Source organism: Garra rufa, chromosome 8 (genome assembly GCF_049309525.1).
Source record: "Garra rufa chromosome 8, GarRuf1.0, whole genome shotgun sequence".
In the NCBI taxonomy this organism is placed as follows: domain Eukaryota; kingdom Metazoa; phylum Chordata; class Actinopteri; order Cypriniformes; family Cyprinidae; genus Garra; species Garra rufa.
The window spans coordinates 12,156,525-12,167,276 of NC_133368.1; positions in this window are offsets into that span (position 1 = coordinate 12,156,525).

Below are 10,752 nucleotides of genomic sequence, written 5' to 3' on the forward strand. Positions count from 1 at the left end.
CTCGGCTTTTACCCAAGCTAACCGCAGATGATGATATTGAGGCTTACCTCAAAATGTTTGAGTCAGTCGCTCGTACAGAGGGCTGGGCTAGAGGTACTTGGGCTGCATTACTGGCACCGTTGCTTTCGGGGGAAGCTCAGCGTGCTTACTTTTCATTACCTGCGTCTTCTCAAAGTAATTATAATGAACTGAAAAGAGAAATTTTAGGCCGCTTAGGGCTATCAGCGACCACTGCCGCCCAGCGCTTCCATGAGTGGGAATTCAAAGCGCGGTTGCCAGTACGCACCCAGGCCGCCGATCTGATGCGGTTAGCCGAACACTGGCTGCTAGAGGACTCGCCATCCCCCGCCCAAGTCGCCGAGCGGGTAGTGGTTGACCGGATGCTGAGAGCGCTCCCGCGCTCGATGAGGCAGGCTGCCGGCATGCGGGGCCCTAAGTCCATCGCAGAGCTCATCGAGGCGGTCGAACTGGCGGACGCAGCCTATCATCGGGAGGCCGGGGAGCGAGCGCCGCCTTTTCCCCGGAGGGTGCCCCAGGAGCGACGGCCGCCAGAGGGCATCCCACGACCAGTGCGCAGACCGTCCAGCCCCCGCGACGAACCAATGCCCACGGACCCACCATCTCCGCCTGTGAAGCCTTGGATGGCGGGCTGTGTGGTTCACCGCAGGACCCCCCGTGGAGCCCCGATGACCACGGTGAAAATTCAAGGCCGCTCCTGTCAAGCTTTACTGGACTCCGGAAGTGCCGTGTCCCTAGCAAGGCCCGGCACGCTGGGACCCCGGCCTAGTCCCAAAGCTGTAATGCCCATTACTTGTGTCCACGGAGATACCCGCCAGGTATTTACTAATCTTCTCACCTTCCACAAAGGTCGTAAAGCCTGGACTCTGGAAGTTGGCGTCCTCAAGGACCTACCTGTACCGCTGCTACTGGGACGGGACTGGCCGGGGTTGGAGGCCGCCCTAGCCGAAACCACACAGCCCGCCCGTCCACGCCGACGCCTACGTCGCCAGCCGTCGCGGGGGTCTGAGAGCCCACACAGCCTGCTGACAACCGACAGTGGGAGAGAGGGTGAGTCCCCCGCCCGTGATACTAACCTTTTCCATAATGTTTTCCAGCAGGTTACGGGTGGGGGAGACTTTGGAAGAGCCCAAAAGGAAGACGACAGGCTGAAACACTGCTGGCGGCAAGTACGCGTCCTTGAAGGCCAGGACGTCCTTCCGGCCCCTCACCCTCTCCCACACTTCGTCGTGCAAAACGGTCTGCTGTACTGCGTCGCGGAGCGGCGGGGGGAGGTAAAACGTCTTCTCGTTGTCCCCAAGGAGAAAACGGAGACAGTCCTGGAACTGGCGCATGCTCACCCCATGGCTGGACACCTGGGCGCCCAGAATACCGTGCAACGTATCCGTGATAGATTCCACTGGCCGGGACTTGAAGCTGAGGTCAAGAGGTTCTGCCAGGCCTGCCCAACATGCCAACGGACATCCCCACGGAAACCTCCCCCCAGCCCACTCATCCCTTTACCCATCATTGGGGTGCCCTTTGAGCGGATCGGGATGGACATCGTAGGGCCGTTGCCGAGGTCTGGCCGGGGCCACGAGCACATCCTCGTCATTGTAGACTACGCCACCCGGTATCCAGAGGCCGTTCCACTACGCCAAGCCAATGCGAAATCCATCGCCCGGGAACTGTTCCTGCTGTGTAGCCGGGTGGGGCTACCGTCGGAGATACTGACCGACCAGGGAACGCCCTTCATGTCCCGGCTAATGGCTGACCTCTGCCGGCTGCTGAAGGTACGACAAATCCGCACATCAGTCTACCACCCTCAGACCGACGGGCTCGTCGAGAGGTTCAATCAGACCCTGAAGCAGATGTTGCGGAAGGTAGCTGCTGAGGACAAGAAAGATTGGGACCTCCTCCTCCCCTATGTGCTGTTCGGAGTCCGAGAAGTTCCCCAGGCATCTACGGGGTTCACCCCATTTGAGCTCCTCTTCGGACGACAACCCCGCGGCCTCCTCGACGTGGCCCGAGAGGCCTGGGAGCAGCAGCCGGCAGTCTACCGGACCGTCATTGAGCATGTGCAGGATATGAGGAGTAAAATCGACCGCGTCATGCCATTAGTCCGGGAACATCTGGTGAAGTCCCAGCAAGCCCAGCAACGTCTGTACAACCGGGCGGCCCAACCGCGGGAGTTCCACCCAGGTGACAAGGTGATGGTCTTGGTCCCCAACGTAGCCTGCAAGTTCCTGGCACAGTGGCAAGGACCCTATACAGTGGAAGAACGAGTCGGCCCGGTGAACTACAGGGTAAGACAGCCCGGCCGAAGGCAGGCTGTACAACTATATCATGTCAATTTGCTGAAGAAATGGGTCGGGGACCGAGACCAAGTGGCCGCCCTAGCCGTCCAAGAGCCCGCGGTTGTGGACGCCAACCCTAACCTCTCGGCCGCCCAGAAGACGGAGCTGCGGCACCTGGTCGGTCAGTTCCAAGACGTCTTCTCCGACACCCCCGGCCAGACTAACGTCCTCTCCCATGACATCCACACTCCTCCAGGCGTCGTCGTCCGGCAACGGCCCTATCGAGTCCCAGAGGCCCGCCGGCAGGCTATAGAGCAAGAGGTCCAAAAAATGCTCAAACTGGGGGTAATTGAGCCATCCCGGAGCCCTTGGTCCAGCCCGATCGTCCTCGTCCCGAAGCCAGACGGCACCCTGCGCTTCTGTAATGACTACCGGCGCCTCAATGAAGTCTCTGCCTTCGACAGCTACCCCATGCCCCGAGTGGACGAACTCCTGGAGCGCCTGGGAAGGGCCCGGTATATCACTACACTCGACCTGACAAAAGGCTATTGGCAAGTCCCCCTCTCTCCCGAAGCCCGACCAAAAACAGCCTTCTCCACTCCGTCTGGCCACTGGCAATACCGGACCCTTCCCTTCGGCTTGCACGGGGCACCCGCAACATTTCAACGCCTCATGGATGTCGTCCTTCGCCCCCATCAGACATACGCGGCGGCGTACCTCGACGACGTAGTCATCCACTCGGAGGCATGGGAGGACCACCTGGAGAGGCTCCGCAGGGTGCTGTCCGAGCTCCGTCGGGCTGGGCTGACCGCCAACCCCCGCAAGTGTCACCTAGCCTACAACGAAGCACGCTACCTGGGGTTCACGGTCGGGAGAGGACTGATACGACCACAGGAAAACAAGGTAAAGGCCGTCCTGGACACCCCCCGGCCCACCAACAAGACCCAGGTACGTGCCTTCTTGGGGTTGGCGGGCTATTACCGGTGTTTTATCCCCAGTTTCTCCTCTATAGCTGCCCCCCTGACGGACCTGACCAGGAAGGGACAGCCAGAACGGGTCCACTGGAATGATTACGCGGAGCGGGCCTTTACACGCATTAAGGAAGCCTTGACCACGGAACCCGTCCTGAGAGCTCCAGACTTCGGCTGTCCCTTCTTGCTCCAGACGGATGCCTCTGACACGGGGTTGGGAGCCGTGCTCTCCCAGGTCCAGGAGGGAGAAGAGCATCCTGTCATGTACATCAGCCGTAAGCTGTCCCAGGCCGAGAGAAAATACGCGGCCGTGGAAAAGGAAGCCCTCGCCATCAAGTGGGCAGTCCTGGAGCTAAAATATTACTTACTGGGTCGACATTTTACTCTCTTTACAGATCACGCCCCCCTACAGTGGATGGCCCGAGCAAAAGACACGAACGCCAGAGTCACAAGGTGGTTCCTTTCGCTCCAGGACTTCCACTTCGATGTGCGCCACCGAGCCGGCACCAGCAACACCAACGCAGACGGGCTCTCTCGGTCCTGGGCAGCATACGCAGGTCTGTCAGGGGTCACTTCCCCCCCACCCCCAGTCTCCCCCTTTTCTTCTCTCCTCCAGAACCAGGACGTCGCTTGGGGGGGGGAGTGTGGCGGGAGTCCCGAGGAACAATCAGCGTCGCCCTGGCAACTCATCGGAAACACCTGCAACCACTCAACACGGACCAATCGATCACGGCGAGATCTGCTTTATAAACGAGCCCCAAAGCACAGAAGGGTGAGAAGCTTCTCCAAAGAGCTGAAACGCTTACCGTCTCTCTCTATCGTTCCTTCCACAGACTCGCCGTGACGATTGGGCCGCACCCAGCCTGGACCGCTTTCACTCGGGGTGACCGCACGCTCCTGCACTCACCCCTCACTGGCCACAGTCACCAAAGAGCACGAAGGGACAAAGGATTCACGAGACACCGAGCACCGAAGACGCCACATCGCCCTTTCCCCGTATTATCTCCTTCACTTCTGCACTATTGTCAATAAACGCACCCTCCGGGGCTCACCCAAACCTCTTGTTCTGTCGTGCTATTCCCCGCCCGGCCACACTTATCAACCCCAAACTTTAAAAGACTCACTGGAAAGATTGTGTGCATGCTTGCATGATGGGATATCTTGATCAAGCTTACTGTGTGTAGCCGTGTGATAGAGGAATGTGGGAGATCTTTCGGTTAGGCTTAAGCAGTTCCTCCCTGTGAGAGACTTCAGGTGGTTTGGTGAAGGTGGATCTAGAGAGAGGTGATAGATATATTAGACTACGGTGAGTAAAAATCACCATCACAATAAGCAAAGCTATAAAGGCTACATCTTTGTTGAGTTATCACTTACTGTCCAATGTAAAATCTGTGTCCTGAAGCAAAACCAGTTGAGAACCACTGATCTAATGCATATAAATCTATAATCCAACTAAGACCATTTGCAGACCTTCTGTGACCGAGTATCACAACCAAATCTTTGTCTTGTGTAACAGATGCTGCAACCGCCACTACCAGACCCCATAAGGTCATCACAACTCATCAGTGATGTCTCACATTTCACATGGCTTGAAAAATGCTGAGCTGATCGAAGGAAATGATACCTGATGCCTGTATAAAATCAGTATGTTCTTTCTCAGCTTTTCTGACTGCTACGTCTTTGTTTCTCAACTACCTAGTTTATCAGTATATTTCAATCAAAAATTAGTTCAAAAACAGTTCTATGTTATACATACTGTATGACCCCTGTAAAAAAGAAGAGCACTTAAAGTGACAGTTCACCCAAAAGTGAAAATTCTGTCTTCAGTTACTCTCATGTCGTATCAAACCTGTAAGACCTTTGTTCATCCTTAGAACACAAATAAAGATATTTTTGATGAAATCCGAGAGCTTTCTGACCCTGTATAGACAGCAGGGCACAATCAAGGTCCAGGAAGGTAGTAAGGACATTTTTCAAATATGTGACAGTATTGGTTCATCTGTAATGTTATGAAACTATGAGAAAAAAAAACGACTTTATTCAACATTTTTTTCTCTTCTGCGTCAGCTTCTGCCGTGGGTCAGAATGCTCTCAGGTTTCATTAAAAAATCCTTTCTGTTCCGAAGATGAATGAAGGTCTTGCGGGTTTGGAACAACATGAGGGTGAGTGACTAATGACAGAATTTTCAAATGTGAAATGTCCCTTTAAGAGTCCTTCTTTTTCACAAGGGTCATATGTATAATATAGAACTATTATTAATTTTTGATTGAAATATACTGATAGTAAAGTACTACAGTACTAAAAGTAAGCTATGTTGTTTTAACAAGGGCTTGTATAATACACAGTATAAATGATATAGTTTATTAAGCATACAATACAGAATCTCTATTAGGCAGTTAGGAAGAGTTAGAGAAAGTATGTAATGAATAATAATGAAAAGGGGTTTCGTGTCTAGAGTTAGAATGAGTGAGGCACACGTGTTACCTGTTTGCTCAGTTAGTGCAGGTTTAGTAAAGGGTTTAGAACAGCTGCTTAAAGATGAGAGTCCGTCTACAGGACTGTACAAAACGCTTGAAGAGAGGACGCCCCTCCATCTTTTGACTAATGGGAAAAGAGAAGTACAATTAATTAAAAAAAAAAAAAAAAATCACACACAGCAACATTAATATACAGTTGAGGTCAAATGTTTACATGCAGCTTTCAGAATCTGCAAAATGTTAATTATTTTAGCAAAATAAGAGAGATTATATAAAATGCACATTCTTTTTTATTTAGTACTGACCTGAATAAGATATTTGACATAAAAGATGTTTGCATATAGTCTACAAGAGAAAATAATAGTTGAATTTATAAAAATGACCCTGTTCAAAAGTTTACGCACACTTGATTCTTAACACTGTTGTTTCCTGAATGATCCACAGCTGTTTTTTTTTTGTTTAGTGATAGTTGTTCTGTTAGGGTGCTGAGAGAAGGACCCAGAGGCGAAGGCTGGAAAAGCAACAGAAGAATTTATTCGTTCTCAGCAACGTCAAAAATGTAACACAGGCTGTCTGCCGTCCACCTCCTCTTCGGTAGAGCAGTACAGGAAAACGAAGTTGAAAAAAACAGGAACGAAAAGTCTCTTGATCAGCAGGAGAGTGCAAACCCCGACAGTGCGGCAAGGGGGATTTCCTCAGCAGGTGCAGACCAGCCAGCGGAGAGCATCCAGGGTTGGGAGAGTCGCCGAAGGCGTGAAACAGGTACGCTGGGCAGAGACAGAGACTCTAGACAGTTACCAGTAATATGTCAGGACAGAACAGCTAACTCGACAGGACTAGACTTCGACAAGACATGAAATTAACTTGACTTGGTAGAAGAGCTCTGAGAGAAGACGTTCAGACATAAAGAGTAATAATCAGCAGTAAAGCCCAGAAACAAGCAGGTAGAAATAGAAAGGACAATCAGAGCAAAAGGGGAACAGGTGCGGTAGCAATCAGCGCGAGCCCAGATTGCGATAGCAGACAGCTGGGGGAGAGGGAGAGATAGAAATGTCATAGAGAGAATAAACTAGATGGCGAGAGTCAAACCCGGCTCGTGACAGTACCCCTCCCCCGAGGAGCGCCTCCGGGCGCTCCTGAGGCAGAGGAGTGACGCGAGCAAAGGAAATCATCGATGAGCGAGCGGTCCAGGATGTCCCGGGCCGGAATCCAGCTTCTCTCCTCCGGACCGTATCCCTCCCAATCGACCAAATACTGAAAGCCCCTTCCCCGAGGACGAACAGCCAATAATCTCTTGACCTTAAAGACAGAGGGATTCTCGACAATGACGGGGGGGAGGGAGGGGAAGGATGGGAGGGCGGGCGGATGACCGGTTAGATACAAGAGACGTGGAAGACCGGGTGAACTCGACGTAGATAATTGGGAAGTCTTAGACGTACCGCTACCGGACTGAGGACCTTGATAATAGAAAATGGACCGATAAATTTAGGAGCAAGTTTGCGCAACGGTGGCTGTAGGGGCAAATTACGAGTGGACAACCAGACTCTTTGTCCGCAGACATAATGAGGGGCACGGGAACGGCGTCGGTTGGCGGTACGGCGAGTGCGCTCTCTGGTTTGACATAAAGCCTGCCGCACCTTCCTCCAAGTGCGCCGACAACGAGAGATTAGGGCTTGGACGGAGGGTACGGAAGCCTCCACCTCTTGAGAAGAGAATACTGGAGGTTGATAACCAAGACGCGCATGAAAAGGGGAGAGGCCGGTTGCGGACGACTGCGAGGAGTTATAAGCGTATTCGGCCCATCGAAGATTTTCGCACCAGGAGGCGGGGTTATGGGCAGCAAGAGTACGGAGCAGGCGCCCGAGAATCTGATTGGCGCGTTCGGCTTGACCATTAGTTTGAGGATGGAAGCCTGACGACAGACTGACCGTAGCCCCAATCTGTCGGCAGAACTCCCTCCAAAATTGCGAGATAAATTGCGGGCCTCTGTCTGAGACAATATCGGAGGGTAAGCCGTGAATCTTAAAGACGTGGTCAAAAACTGAAAGTGCTGTCTCTTTGGCAGACGGGAGTTTCGGTAGCGGAATAAAATGGGCTGCTTTCGAAAAGCGGTCAATAACGGTAAGAATTACCGTATTGCCTGTAGAGGACGGCAGCCCCGAGACGAAATCTAGTGCGATGTGCGACCACGGACGGGACGGAATGGGTAGAGGGCGGAGCAGACCGGCCGGAGGAGAATTACTAGACTTTGACTGAGCGCAGACAGGACATGATGCAACGTAGCGGCGAACATCTCGGACGATGGCTGGCCACCAAAAACGTTGGCGGACAGAGGCCAGGGTTCCCCTGACTCCGGGGTGAACAGCTAATCGAGAGGCGGGACTCCAACGGAGTACGGCTGAGTGGACGGACTCGGGAACAAACAACTTGCCTTCGGGGCAGCCGTGAGGGACTGTGACGAGAGAGAGGGCTCTTTTGACCTGTTGCTCGATTCCCCAGACCACTGCCCCAAGCACACGGCCCTTAGGTAGGACCGTCTCCAAGGGTGGAGGGTCGTCTGGTGATTCGAACTGACGGGAAAGCGCGTCAGGTTTCGTGTTCTTGGAACCGGGCCTATAAGAAATTGTGAAATCGAAGCGGTCAAAAAATAACGCCCAACGTGCCTGTCGGGCATTTAGTCTCTTAGCCGAGCGGATATAGGCGAGGTTGCGTTGATCTGTCCAGACGATGAATGGGAGAGCCGCACCCTCAAGCCAATGACGCCACTCACCGAGTGCCAAACGGATAGCCAGTAATTCGCAGTTGCCAATATCATAATTGCGCTCGGCGGGCGAGAGACGATGGGAAAAAAACGCGCACGGATGAACCCGGTTGTCCAGCGGAGAACGTTGGGACAACACGGCACCCACACCGACATTGGACGCGTCGACTTCGACAATAAACTGACGTGTGGTGTCTGGGGTAATCAGGATGGGTGCAGAGGAAAAAGATTTCTTAAGTCTGTTGAAAGCCTCCTGCGCCGACTCGGACCAGACGAAACGAGTCTGGGTCGAGGTGAGGCCGGTCAGGGGAGCTGCTATTTGACTGAAATTTCGTATAAAGCGCCGGTAAAAATTTGCGAACCCCAGAAATCTCTGGAGGGCCGTTCGGGAATTTGGAGTGGGCCAATCGGAAACGGCGCGTACCTTGGCTGAATCCATACCAACACCATCGGCAGACACGATATGACCTAAAAAGGTTACCGACTTGACATGAAAGGCGCATTTCTCAGCCTTTACAAAAAGACGATTCTCTAGTAGACGTTGTAATACACGACGCACGTGCTGGAGGTAATCGGAGTAGGAAGACGAAAAAATCAGTATGTCGTCCAAATAGACAAAGACGAAAATATTTAGCATATCCCTCAGGACATCATTTACGAGCGCTTGAAAAACAGAGGGCGCGTTAGACAAACCGAAGGGAAGAACCCGGTATTCAAAGTGACCAAGCGGGGTATTGAAAGCTGTTTTCCATTCGTCTCCTTCCTTTATGCGCACTAAGTGGTAAGCGTTACGGAGGTCTAGTTTGGTAAAGATCTTTGCTCCCTGCAAAACCTCAAAGGCCGACGACATAAGTGGCAAGGGGTAACGGTTCTTGATAGTTATGTCGTTCAAGCCGCAATAATCAATGCAGGGACGCAAAGAGCCATCTTTCTTGGCGACAAAAAAGACGAGGAGGGTACGATCGTGCCAGCGGCTAGAGATTCGGAGAGGTATTTTTCTAGCGCTTTGCGTTCGGGGATAGACAGAGAATACAATTTACCTCGCGGAGGCGTGCTACCAGGAATGAGATCAATACTACAATCGTATGGTCGGTGAGGAGGGAGAGAAGCGGCCCGGGACTGACAAAACACCGCTCGCAGATCGTGATACTCCTTCGGGACGCCAGAAAGATCATCAGGCTCCTCCTGAAACACAGAGACAGAAGACACAGCAGGAACAGCCGAAACAAGACACTTGACATGACACGACAAATCCCAAGACAAAATAGTCCCCTTAACCCAATCTATCTGAGGATTATGCTGAGTTAGCCATGGGTGGCCCAAAACAATAGGGGTAAGAGGGGAGCGAAAAACTAAAAAGGTAATAGTCTCTTTATGGTTGCCGGAAATGGTAAGACTAACCGGGATAGTGGCACGGAGGATCCTAGATAAGATGCTTCCATCCAGAGCGAAAACTGGAAGAGGATCATCCAGCTCTCGAAGGGGAATGCCGTGCTGGAGAGCCCAATCCTCGTCAAGGAAATTGCCCTTGGCTCCTGAGTCAATGAGGGCTGAGCAGGAAAGGGTGGACCCTTTGTAAAACAAAAATGCTGGGAAGGTGGTGCGAGAGGAATTAGCTGGGGAAAAAGTGGTCACGCTCACCCGTACTCCCCGATCTACGGACGAGCTCTGTCTTTTACTGGACACTGGATAGCGAAGTGACCCTCAGCCCCACAGTAGAGGCACAGCCTATGGTGAATTCTGCGTTGACGCTCGGCTCCCGAGATGCTAAGTCTGCCCAGCTGCATTGGCTCAGGGTCGTTCCTCGGCGTAGCAGAAAAGGAAGTGGCAGTAACAGGCTGGAGAGTCGGGACAGGTGTGCGAGCGCGGCGGCGCCCCTCAAAGCGCTTATCAAGGCGGATAGCCAACTCCACCATCTGATCCAGACCAGACGGAACATCACGAGAGAAAATCTCCTCCCTGATCTCCTCCGTCAGACCCTCCAGGAAACGCGCTGCGAGAGCCGGCTCGTTCCATTCGCATGTGGCGGCCAGGGTGCGAAATTCAATCGCGTAATCAGCCGCAGAACGCTTGCCCTGGTGGAGGGATGAAAGCAGACGGGAAGCCTCTTGGCCAATCACTGAGCGGTCGAACACCTTTATCATCTCATCCTTGAAGAGAGAAAAACGTTCACAAAACATGGCCTCCTTTTCCCACACTGCCACTCCCCAGTCACGAGCCCGTCCAGAAAGGAGAGAAATAACAAAAG